Raw genomic sequence first — 13042 nt, forward strand, 5'->3', positions numbered from 1 at the left:
ATAAAATTTTCACAGTCGGGATGATTTTCAAGGGTTGGTCGGTAAACTGCAAACAAACAATATTTTAATTTAAGCCTGGACACATTCTTGTTTATGTTATTTCTTCATAGACAGAAAAAATATTACAGTCATTTCTTATAATTTAATTATAAATTCCATTTTAAACCTAAAAAAACAATGAAAAAACGTTGATGACGTCAGGGTCACATGACTAAATTATGTCTATGGGCTGATAACAAAATAATGTCAGCCAATCAGGAGACGTGTTTCATCCAAAATTAAATTATTGGATAATAATGCAAGTTGATTATTGCTACATTGACTATTATATAGATAGGACCATTAAAATCACACCTGGCCTTGTGACATTGTCTAGACATGATAGAAGTTCCAAGTGGAAGAAACATTCTGTAATACACGCTGGAACAAATATTACAGTATTTTTTCTTACAGAATGAAGGGCATAGAATATTTGTTACAGCAGGAACAGATATTATGACATTATTTATAAAAATTTTCCAATTGAATTTCTGCTAGGCATGCTATATATATAGCTATGTGGAACAAATAATATATTGACAAAATCGCTACTTGGGGTAATTTCAAGTGGAATATTGTGCTTTTTTCAAAATATTTTTTGTTGCCACTGTATCTGCTGAAATTGAAAATTGAAAATGAATTTCATCATCTTGTGATAATTTTTTTATTTTAATGTTTATTTCAGAACTTAAAAAGATGGAAGCTGACTTTGTGTTAGGATTCATACAAGTAATGGACACAGAAAAAGATCCAAGAAATTTAATGACCTGTTTTCAGTGTGCAAGAACTATTATTCTTAATTTCTCATTAGGTTTGTTTTATATTGTTTTGTGTTTATTATATCATTACTCAGAATTACAGTGAATAAACATTCCTAAGGCCTCAATTAAAACATTTGGAAAAGATTACTGACTAGAATTAGTGTTTAATACAGTTTGTGCTAAATGCTTAGATTACCAATTTAAACCTGCCAAATTAAAAGATTTAGGTATGAGCAGTGATTTTACAAATCTTTCCAATCAAACCTTGATTATGAAAATAGTCCTGAATAAACCCATATTTGCAAGGAAAGGATTAGGATCCCATACCTTCCTTTCCACTCTTTGCAGATTAAAACAAAATTTGTGCACTATCTAGATACATATACTACAGAATACCCCTTCTACTAAATCATTCTTGAATAGTGAAAGCACTCATATACTCTTTAGATCAGAGGTGTAAAATATGGCTGCATCTAATACATTTTCTTTAATCCGAAATTGCAGATTTAAGGTGACCTTCCTTTGTTGGCAAAGGCACATACTCAAAATCTTCAATAAGTTCATTCAGTACTTTGAACGTGTCACTTAGTATTATCCTATAGTTTGGGGATAAAGACCCTTGGCATGATCCAAACTTCTTAATTGTTTATTTATATTTTCTGTATTTATATTTATCAATGTATGGTTCTTTTTAACTGGATGCAGAAATTACTTTTGAGACCTTTGGAAATTTTGCCTCAATCTGTTAAGGACTGAGAAGAGAATATTGGATCTTTACCTTTGACTTTCAAAGAGACTATAAGCCTTACTTTCTAAAATCTAAAATAATTATAAATTACTTTTGAATTGAACTATGAAGTGTGAAAGCCCTCCATACTGAAAGTGTGCAGAAGAATAACTCTTTTACAAATCATTAAATTACAGAATACAATTATTTAATTCAAAAACCACAAGTTAACTTTAGCTTGATGATTTTATTGTCAGTTCAAACAGTAATTAAAAACATTTGGTCAGTATATCTGGGCAAAACTGAACTGTAAACAGAACACTATCTATAGAAAAATAATTAGCTCACAGCTTGTAGGAAAAATACATGAAAACTTGTGAAATATTATTATTGCATAGGAACAGAGAAAAAAGATTCAGAAAAAAAATAAAAACATTTTCCACCATAAGTTACCAACAAATGTTTCAAGTGTAGGAAAGTAATAATCACATGTAAGTTTTAATTGAAAAGTAAGAAATATAAACACAAACCTATGAAAGATCAAAATTTCAATAAAACATTTTGCATGCTATTAATTGATTCTGATTTTTCACATATTCTGTCATACAGTACAGTCAGGACTCTACTTCGTCAAAATTATCTCCCCATTACGCCAGTTCATTTTCACAATCGTAGAAATGGAAGCCATTGTAGGGATGACGCGCTGCCAATTTTGCTCTCGGCAACCGATAAATTTATCCACATTGCACCCTTACGATCCTTATATGTCAGTTGTATTTTAAAAGACAAATGTATCAACTAGCTAATGAGCATTAGTTAATGATCTTTGTCTGCATTGATTTAACTTAAAACTATTGTCTGATTGGTTGTCAGGTGGAATTTTCGAAATTTTTCGAAAATTCTTAAACTTTTAAAAAAATTCTAATTAAATATTTCCTGGAAGGGCAGACTAGTTTTTTTAGTGGTTGAAGACTATAAACCCTAGTTTTCACACACAAAAAAATATAATTTTTCGAAGATATGCATTTTCATCATCCAACTTGAAAGACTGTCGTCAAGTACTTTCAGTAAAAAAATAGCTATTCGAACACACCTACTCTGTTTTTGTGATTCATTAGATAGGTATTTCACTTGACCCATATATTTCATCTTTTAGTACTGTGATTTGTTTATGTTATAAAGTCAACCTAGCCTGTAGCTTTGATATATAAAAAGGATAGAATCTGAAGCGAGACGATGTATGAAATATTCTTGCTTTGTACGATATCAAGACAAAATACTCAACTCAAACACGCCCGAACATAAAAAGGTGCACTCAAATTTTCTCTTTTCGATACAATTGTTACCCATTTTTTGGAATTTTTTCTTGAGTCACATAATGGAAGGGCAGACACGAAAATTACTGAACTAATAGATTGATATGTTTTCCGTCCGTGGTAAATTTTTTTTTTAAATCGGAGGTTATGCATTTTCTACATCCAACTTGAAAGATACCCATGTCGTCGACTTGATATCTAATTGTTCTGCTTAACTATGTACTAAATAAATTGAAAACTTATGCAAATGGTGTTTTCAAAATAAAACACTTCATAATTGAGAAGAAAATTGTAATTTTGTTTGTTTCTATTAACTTTTTAAATTTTTGTCACTATAGTAAACATTACAGTAAGCATTTATCGCCTTGTCTAACAAAGAGATTCGATTCTTTTGTTCTATTTCAACCTGGTTTCCGACTGAGTAATGATGAAACTTCTCTATTCATGGATTCTTATTTCAGGTGTATTTGTGGAGGAAATGTTTGAAGTTACTTCCTGTTACTTTCCAATTGATTTTACACCAGCATGTATATATTGTAAACAGTGCATAATTAATATAATATCTGAATTTTGTATTTATTGGCTAAGATATCATTTGTACCATTTCATGACAAAACTATTCGTACCATTTTATGAATTAAACTATGTGTATTATTTCATGAATAAAACTATGTGTATTATTTCATGAATAAAACTGTGTATTATTTCATGAATAACACTATGGGTATTATTTCATGAATAAAACTATGTGTATTATTTCATGAATAAAACTATGAGTATTATTTCATGAATTACAATATGCGTACCTGATTTCCCATTTCAATAATTCATCAACAAATCTTGATGATTGACTTACACTTGATATTGGTCAATCATATTATACCTGAAAATAAGTAAAAAATGTATTATTCTAAATCTATTACATATAGCACATATAGTTCAGCTTTTCAAAATAATAATTCTTATCATTAAATTTTTTATAACAGAGATCTGTTTTCATATTTTTTCTAACACAGATACATATGTATGATATCTATGGCTTAATCTGTCTTTTTAATTAAAAAATAGATATTTTAAAAAAATTTGTTAACCTCTATGTTATTTGGTCTCTGGTGAAGAGTTGGATCTTTTGGAATCATACCACATCTTTTTTATACAGTTGTTTTCATCATAAATGACATGATTATATTTAGCTTGAAAACAGGTGACCCAAGTAGAAAACATTTTAACTTCAAATAATACATTCTATGATGTGAATGCTTTTCTCTTTATCTCAACTAAGATTATTATTTATAAGTACCTTACCAACAACGTAGGGGGACTATATATAGCCATGCAATAGACAACTTTTGAGTTCGATGCATTTCTGTCAAAAAATTTGGCTTTAGTGAACATCACTCGTTTAGGTGAGCCGTGACTTCCGTTTCAATGTTGAGTGAGTGCTTGAAAAACTATAAAGCTATATTGCACGAATTATTCAGCAAATTAATTTCTCATAATTGACAATCTGCACCGCTGTCATTAGGGAATTGTGATTAAGTACCTACTGAACAAACTTTATTTTTAGTTAACCCTGCACAACGACAATCACTAAGACGCTTGATGAACGTTTATAGTTCAGGGATAAAAGTGAGCCCCTCTATCATGTCTATCTGGTAAATGACGTCACAAAGGCGTGTATAAGTGACGAGTTTTTCCCGGTGATGGATGAACTCGAAAGTGGTCTATACTCTTAGAATGCTTGTTCTACTCATGTCACATGACAACCAGAGGATTTTGTTTACTTTTAGCATGAGAACCACTTACTACCCATTACAATATTAAGGTTTCCTGTAAGGGGTAGCTATAAGGCACTTGACTCTTGACTCTTAGAAGTACACACCTTTTGGAATTATGACGATTTTTCTCTTGAATGATGTTTAAAAAAAAACCAAAACATTTGGTACAGAGAGGTTTAAGCAAAATTAAAAGAAAGGCTCGGGTGAGTTTATGTTTACATGCACTTGATTGTCATATTAATGAAGACGAAAAAAGTTAGATTTAAAAGGAAAGAGGACTTTGGTGGAGCGTTGTCTCATTGGCACTCATACCACATCTTCTTATATCTATGTCATTTAATCAATGCTTTACTCATTGTTTTCCATTACAGCCTCCCAATGATAACTATAAGATCACTAGAGATGACCTGATCAAAGGTTTACGTGGATGTCTGAGTGCCACAGAGAAGTTTGCTGAACATACCTACCCATTACTGATAGAGAAACTGACATCTGATGTATAGAGTGCTAAGTTAGATAGCTTACATACTTTGGTAGGGATATTAATTAAGATGCTGTTGCTTACAAATTTGTCAAATTTTTTATATTGATATAGATGACATCAGTAAAAAACATCTCCAACCAGATGAATAGAAAACAATTAGCTGTACTTAAAATCTGAAAAAGCAAAACCATATCTAGTCAATGCATATATTCAAGGGCTTTTGAAAAGATCACCAGTAATAAAAAAAATTCTAACATGACGTCCTTCATTCGCTTTGAGTACACACCCGTGGTAAAATATGAATATATTGCCAGTGCTGTTCCGATTGTACTCCCACGTCATATGCTTTTTTATGAATGAGAAACCCGACGTCATAGAACAATGACGTTAGAATGTAAGCATTTTACGGGAAAATACACGCTTGTGAATCCGAAAATCATCACAAGGAAACATACACAAATGTGGCAAAAGCCCTTTATTGTAAATCATATAAGACATATAAATAAATTATCATTCAAATTCATCCAAAACTGTCTAAATACATTATTTTAAATAGTTTAAGCATGTCACTAATGCAGTTTGCTCCGTTCTTTTACGCTAGTATATTAGTGCGTTTATTTATGGGAACGGCAAATATTTGCCTACACCTAGAGCGCTTCGATCCAAAAGAATTGCCGTATGTGTCCTATCAGAATCGAAATAATTCATGGGGGCTTGAATATATCTAGATTTTACCACGGGTAATCCCTTTATGCCGATATTTTACCCCTCGCTATCGCTCAGGGGTAAAATATTTGTCATAAAGGGCCAACCCGTGGTAAAATCACGATATATTTAAGCCCCCATGAATTATTTCTTAAATAACACCTGTTTTGTATTTTACTGTTTGCACAAATTTAATGTTTCTACATTATTTATTTAAATATGAAATGATGGTGATGGGTTTTTATAAGAATTTTCCCGATCAATTTTTATTAGGATAGTGAATTGATATTTTTATTTCTCTTATTTATTTTAGAGTGAATGTGTTGAGTTGTATGGAATAAAACCACTAAACGAGTTTCAAACATCTTTATATAACTGTATCAAAAGTGAGGTAAGTTCTAGGAGAAATAGTGTTACTGTACGTAGTTATGAATAATTTCAAACACACTGCTAGCTGGCGGGGGTCGGCACACCCGGCTTAAATGCCGAATGGAAAACACTGGGACTTCTTGTTCATTTATGCTGTTACAAAGTATCCCAAACAAAGCCCCTGTAATTATAAACTCCTTGGTACTTTCCCTATCATTTTCCCCATTTTAGGCATTCTTAGCTGTCAGTTCTCATTTTCTAATTATTTATATTTAGCTGTCAAGTGAAGCCATGCGCTTAATAGGTCACATAATTTGACATTTTACGCAGCTAGCTGAACATCCTGTTCATTGAAAAATAAGGAATTTGTGGGTAATTCAAAGGAAGAAAAATAAAGACGAACATTCGGATAAATATAAATGTTAGGATTAAAAAACGGGCAGGGTGCCCATGAAAAGGCAGAAAAACTTGACAGGCCTAGTTTATGTTAAAAAAATAATGAAAAACAAATATGTTACACATAAACAAACGACAACCACTGAATTACAGGCTCCTGTTTTGGGACAGGCACATACATACAGAATGTGGCGGGGTTAAGTATTGTTGTAGTTGTATTGTTTCTCTCAAGACTTGCATTTTCTTTTGTATTGTAGATGTTTAGTTCAGGTAACCCATCAATAGAACAGGCAGCATTAGAGGCCCTCAGTGGAATTGTCAGGACACTTTCTAAGGTTTGTATTGTAGATATTTAGTTCAGGTAACCCAACAATAGAACAGGCAGCATTAGAGGCCCTCAGTGGAATTGCCAGGACACTTTCTAAGGTTTGTATTGTAGATATTTAGTTCAGGTAACCCACCAATAGAACAGGCAGCATTAGAGGCCCTCAGTGGAATTGTCAGGACACTTTCTAAGGTTTGTATTGTATATATTTAGTTCAGGTAACCCACCAATAGAACAGGCGGCATTAGAAGCCTTAAGTGGAATTGTCAGGACACTTTCTAAGGTTTGTATTGTAGATATTTAGTTCAGGTAACCCACCAATAGAACAGGCAGCATTAGAGGCCCTCAGTGGAATTGTCAGGACACTTTCTAAGGTTTGTATTGTAGATATTTAGTTCAGGTAACCCACCAATAGAACAGGCGGCATTAGAAGCCTTTAGTGGAATTGTCAGGACACTTTCTAAGGTTTGTATTGTTGATATTGAGTTCAGGTAACCCACCAATAGAACAGACAGCATTAGAGGCCCTCAGTGGAATTGTCAGGACACTTTCTAAGGTTTGTATTGTAGATATTTAGTTCAGGTAACCCACCAATAGAACAGGCGGCATTAGAAGCCTTTAGTGGAATTGTCAGGACACTTTCTAAGGTTTGTATTGTAGATATTTAGTTCAGGTAACCCACCAATAGAACAGGCAGCATTAGAGGCCCTCAGTGGAATTGTCAGGACACTTTCTAAGGTTTGTATTGTAGATATTTAGCTCAGGTAACCCACCAATAGAACAGGCGGCATTAGAGGCCCTCAGTGGAATTGTCAGGACACTTTCTAAGGTTTGTATTGTAGATATTTAGCTCAGGTAACCCACCAATAGAACAGGCGGCATTAGAGGCCCTCAGTGGAATTGTCAGGACACTTTCTAAGGTTTGTATTGTAGATATTTAGTTCAGGTAACCCACCAATAGAACAGGCGGCATTAGAGGCCCTCAGTGGAATTGTCAGGACACTTTCTAAGGTTTGTATTGTAGATATTTAGCTCAGGTAACCCACCAATAGAACAGGCAGCATTAGAGGCCCTCAGTGGAATTGTCAGGACACTTTCCAAGGTTTGTATTATAGATATTTAGCTCAGGTAACCCACCAATAGAACAGGCGGCATTGGAAGCCCTCAGTGGAATTGTCAGGACACTTTCTAAGGTTTGTATTGTATATATTTAGCTCAGGTACTCCACCAATAGAACAGGAGGCATTAGAGGCCTTCAGTGGAATTGTCAGGACACTTTCTAAGGTTTGTATTGTAGATATTTAGTTCATGTAACCCACCAATGGAACAGGTGGCATTAGTAGCCCTCAGTGGAATTGTCAGGACACTTTCTAAGGTTTGTATTGTAGATATTTAGTTCAGGTAACCCACCAATAGAACAGGCGGCATTAGAGGCCCTAGGTGGAATTGTCAGGACACTTTCAAAGGTTTGTATTGTAGATATTTAGCTCAGGTAACCAACCAATAGAACAGGCGGCATTAGAAGCCCTCAGTGGAATTGTCAGGACACTTTCTAAGGTTTGTATTGTAGATATTTAGCTCAGGTAATCCAGCAATAGAACAGGCGGCATTAGAGGCCCTCATTGGAATTGTCAGGACACTTTCTAAGGTTTGTATTGTAGATATTTAGCTCAGGTAACCCACCAATAGAACAAGCGGCATTAGAGGCCCTCGGTGGAATTGTCAGGACACTTTCTAAGGTTTGTATTGTAGATATTTAGCTCAGGTAACCCACCAATAGAACAGGCGGCATTACAGGCCCTCGGTGGAATTGTCAGGACACTTTCTAAGGTTTGTATTGTAGATATTTAGCTCAGTTAACCCACCAATAGAACAGGCAGCATTAGAGGCCCTCGGTGGAATTGTCAGGACACTTTCTAAGGTTTGTATTGTAGATATTTATTTCAGGTAACCCACCAATAGAACAGGCAGCAGTAGAGGCTCTCAGTGGAATTGTCAGGACACTTTCTAAGGTTTGTATTGTAGATATTTAGTTCTGGTACCCCACCAATAGAACAGGCGGCATTAGAGGCCCTCAGTGGAATTGTCAGGACACTTTCTAAGGTTTGTATTGTAGATATTTAGCTCAGGTAACCCACCAATAGAACAGGCGGCATTAGAAGCCCTCAGTGGAATTGTCAGGACACTTTCTAAGGTTTGTATTGTAGATATTTAGCTCAGGTAATCCAGCAATAGAACAGGCGGCATTAGAAGCCCTCAGTGGAATTGTCAGGACACTTTCCAAGTATTGTATTGTAGATATTGAGTTCAGGTAACCCACCAATAGAACAGGCGGCATTAGAAGCCCTCAGTGGAATTGTCAGGACACTTTCCAAGGTTTGTATTGTAAATATTTAGCTCAGGTAACCCACCAATAGAACAAGCGGCATTAGAGGCCCTCAGTGGAATTGTCAGGACACTTTCTAAGGATTGTATTGTAGATATTTATTTCAGGTAACCCACCAATAGAACAGGCAGCATTAGAGACCCTCAGTGGAATTGTCAGGACACTTTCTAAGGTTTGTATTGTAGATATTTATTTCAGGTAACCCACCAATAGAACAGGCAGCATTAGAGGCTCTCAGTGGAATTGTCAGGACACTTTCTAAGGTTTGTATTGTAGATATTTAGTTCTGGTACCCCACCAATAGAACAGGCGGCATTAGAGGCCCTCAGTGGAATTGTCAGGACACTTTCTAAGGTTTGTATTGTAGATATTTAGCTCAGGTAACCCACCAATAGAACAGGCGGCATTAGAAGCCCTCAGTGGAATTGTCAGGACACTTTCTAAGGTTTGTATTGTAGATATTTAGCTCAGGTAATCCAGCAATAGAACAGGCGGCATTAGAAGCCCTCAGTGGAATTGTCAGGACACTTTCCAAGTATTGTATTGTAGATATTGAGTTCAGGTAACCCACCAATAGAACAGGCGGCATTAGAAGCCCTCAGTGGAATTGTCAGGACACTTTCCAAGGTTTGTATTGTAAATATTTAGCTCAGGTAACCCACCAATAGAACAAGCGGCATTAGAGGCCCTCAGTGGAATTGTCAGGACACTTTCTAAGGATTATATTGTAGATATTTATTTCAGGTAACCCACCAATAGAACAGGCAGCATTAGAGACCCTCAGTGGAATTGTCAGGACACTTTCTAAGGTTTGTATTGTAGATATTTAGTTCAGGTAACCCACCAATAGAACAAGCGGCATTAGAAGCCCTCAGTGGAATTGTCAGGACACTTTCCAAGGTTTGTATTGTAAATATTTAGCTCAGGTAACCCACCAATAGAACAAGCGGCATTAGAGGCCCTCAGTGGAATTGTCAGGACACTTTCTAAGGATTGTATTGTAGATATTTATTTCAGGTAACCCACCAATAGAACAGGCAGCATTAGAGGCCCTCAGTGGAATTGTCAGGACACTTTCTAAGGTTTGTATTGTAGATATTTAGTTCAGGTAACCCACCAATAGAACAAGCGGCATTAGAAGCCCTCAGTGGAATTGTCAGGACACTTTCTAAGGTTTGTATTGTAGATATTTAGTTCAGGTAACCCACAAATAGAACAAGCGGCATTAGAGGCCCTCAGTGGAATTGTCAGGACACTTTCCAAGGTTTGTATTGTAGATATTTAGTTCAGGTAACCCACCAATAGAACAGGCGGCATTAGAGGCCCTCAGTGGAATTGTCAGGACACTCTCTAAGGTTTGTATTGTAGATATTTTGCTCAGGTAACCCACCAATAGAACAAGCGGCATTAGAGGCCCTCAGTGGAATTGTCAGGACACTTTCTAAGGATTGTATTGTAGATATTTATTTCAGGTAACCCACCAATAGAACAGGCAGCATTAGAGACCCTCAGTGGAATTGTCAGGACACTTTCTAAGGTTTGTATTGTAGATATTTATTTCAGGTAACCCACCAATAGAACAGGCAGCATTAGAGGCTCTCAGTGGAATTGTCAGGACACTTTCTAAGGTTTGTATTGTAGATATTTAGTTCTGGTACCCCACCAATAGAACAGGCGGCATTAGAGGCCCTCAGTGGAATTGTCAGGACACTTTCTAAGGTTTGTATTGTAGATATTTAGCTCAGGTAACCCACCAATAGAACAGGCGGCATTAGAAGCCCTCAGTGGAATTGTCAGGACACTTTCTAAGGTTTGTATTGTAGATATTTAGCTCAGGTAATCCAGCAATAGAACAGGCGGCATTAGAAGCCCTCAGTGGAATTGTCAGGACACTTTCCAAGTATTGTATTGTAGATATTGAGTTCAGGTAACCCACCAATAGAACAGGCGGCATTAGAAGCCCTCAGTGGAATTGTCAGGACACTTTCCAAGGTTTGTATTGTAAATATTTAGCTCAGGTAACCCACCAATAGAACAAGCGGCATTAGAGGCCCTCAGTGGAATTGTCAGGACACTTTCTAAGGATTATATTGTAGATATTTATTTCAGGTAACCCACCAATAGAACAGGCAGCATTAGAGACCCTCAGTGGAATTGTCAGGACACTTTCTAAGGTTTGTATTGTAGATATTTAGTTCAGGTAACCCACCAATAGAACAAGCGGCATTAGAAGCCCTCAGTGGAATTGTCAGGACACTTTCCAAGGTTTGTATTGTAAATATTTAGCTCAGGTAACCCACCAATAGAACAAGCGGCATTAGAGGCCCTCAGTGGAATTGTCAGGACACTTTCTAAGGATTGTATTGTAGATATTTATTTCAGGTAACCCACCAATAGAACAGGCAGCATTAGAGGCCCTCAGTGGAATTGTCAGGACACTTTCTAAGGTTTGTATTGTAGATATTTAGTTCAGGTAACCCACCAATAGAACAAGCGGCATTAGAAGCCCTCAGTGGAATTGTCGGGACACTTTCTAAGGTTTGTATTGTAGATATTTAGTTCAGGTAACCCACAAATAGAACAAGCGGCATTAGAGGCCCTCAGTGGAATTGTCAGGACACTTTCCAAGGTTTGTATTGTAGATATTTAGTTCAGGTAACCCACCAATAGAACAGGCGGCATTAGAGGCCCTCAGTGGAATTGTCAGGACACTCTCTAAGGTTTGTATTGTAGATATTTTGCTCAGGTAACCCACCAATAGAACAAGCGGCATTAGAGGCCCTCAGTGGAATTGTCAGGACACTTTCCAAGGTTTTTATTATAGATATTTAGCTCAGGTAACCCACCAATAGAACAGGCGGCATTGGAAGCCCTCAGTGGAATTGTCAGGACACTTTCTAAGGTTTGTATTATAGATATTTAGTGTAGGTAACCCACCAATAGAACAGGCGGCATTAGAAGCCCTCAGTGGAATTGTCAGGACACTTTCTAAGGTTTGTATTATAGATATTTAGCTCAGGTAACCCACCAATAGAACAGGCGGCATTAGAAGCCCTCAGTGGAATTGTCTGGACACTTTCTAAGGTTTGTATTGTAGATATTTAGTTCAGGTAAACCACCAATAGAACAAGCGGCATTAGAGGACCTCAGTGGAATTGTCAGGACACTTTCTAAGGTTTGTATTGTAGATATTTAGTTCAGGTAACCCACAAATAGAACAAGCGGCATTATATGCCCTCAGTGAAATTGTCAGGACACTTTCCAAGGTTTGTATTGTAGATATTTAGTTCAAGTAACCCACCAATAGAACAAGCGGCATTAGAGGCCCTCAGTGGAATTGTCAGGACACTTTCTAAGGTTTGTATTGTAGATATTTAGTTCAGGTAACCCACCAATAGAACAAGCGGCATTAGAGGCCCTCAGTGGAATTGTCAGGACACTTTCCAAGGTATGTATTGTAGATATTTAGTTCAGGTAACCCACCAATAGAACAAGCGGCATTAGAGGCCCTCAGTGGAATTGTCAGGACACTTTCTAAGGTTTGTATTGTAGATATTTAGCTCAGGTAACCCACCAATAGAACAAGCGGCATTAGAGGCCCTCAGTGGAATTGTCAGGACACTTTCCAAGGTTTTTGTTATAGTATTAAGCTCAGGTAACCCACCAATAGAACAGGCGGCATTGGAAGCCCTCAGTGGAATTGTCAGGACACTTTCTGAGGTTTGTATTATAGATATTTAGCTCAGGTAACCCATC

At 36.4% G+C, this 13042-nt stretch overlaps 1 pseudogene; it reads left to right on the forward strand.

The window, feature by feature from the left end:
* LOC139521606 (MMS19 nucleotide excision repair protein homolog) overlaps positions 1-13042 on the forward strand; it is a 62277-nt pseudogene that overhangs the window by 27003 nt on the left and 22232 nt on the right.

The sequence above is a fragment of the Mytilus edulis genome, chromosome 4, assembly GCF_963676685.1.
Source record: "Mytilus edulis chromosome 4, xbMytEdul2.2, whole genome shotgun sequence".
NCBI classification, from domain to species: Eukaryota; Metazoa; Mollusca; class Bivalvia; order Mytilida; family Mytilidae; genus Mytilus; species Mytilus edulis.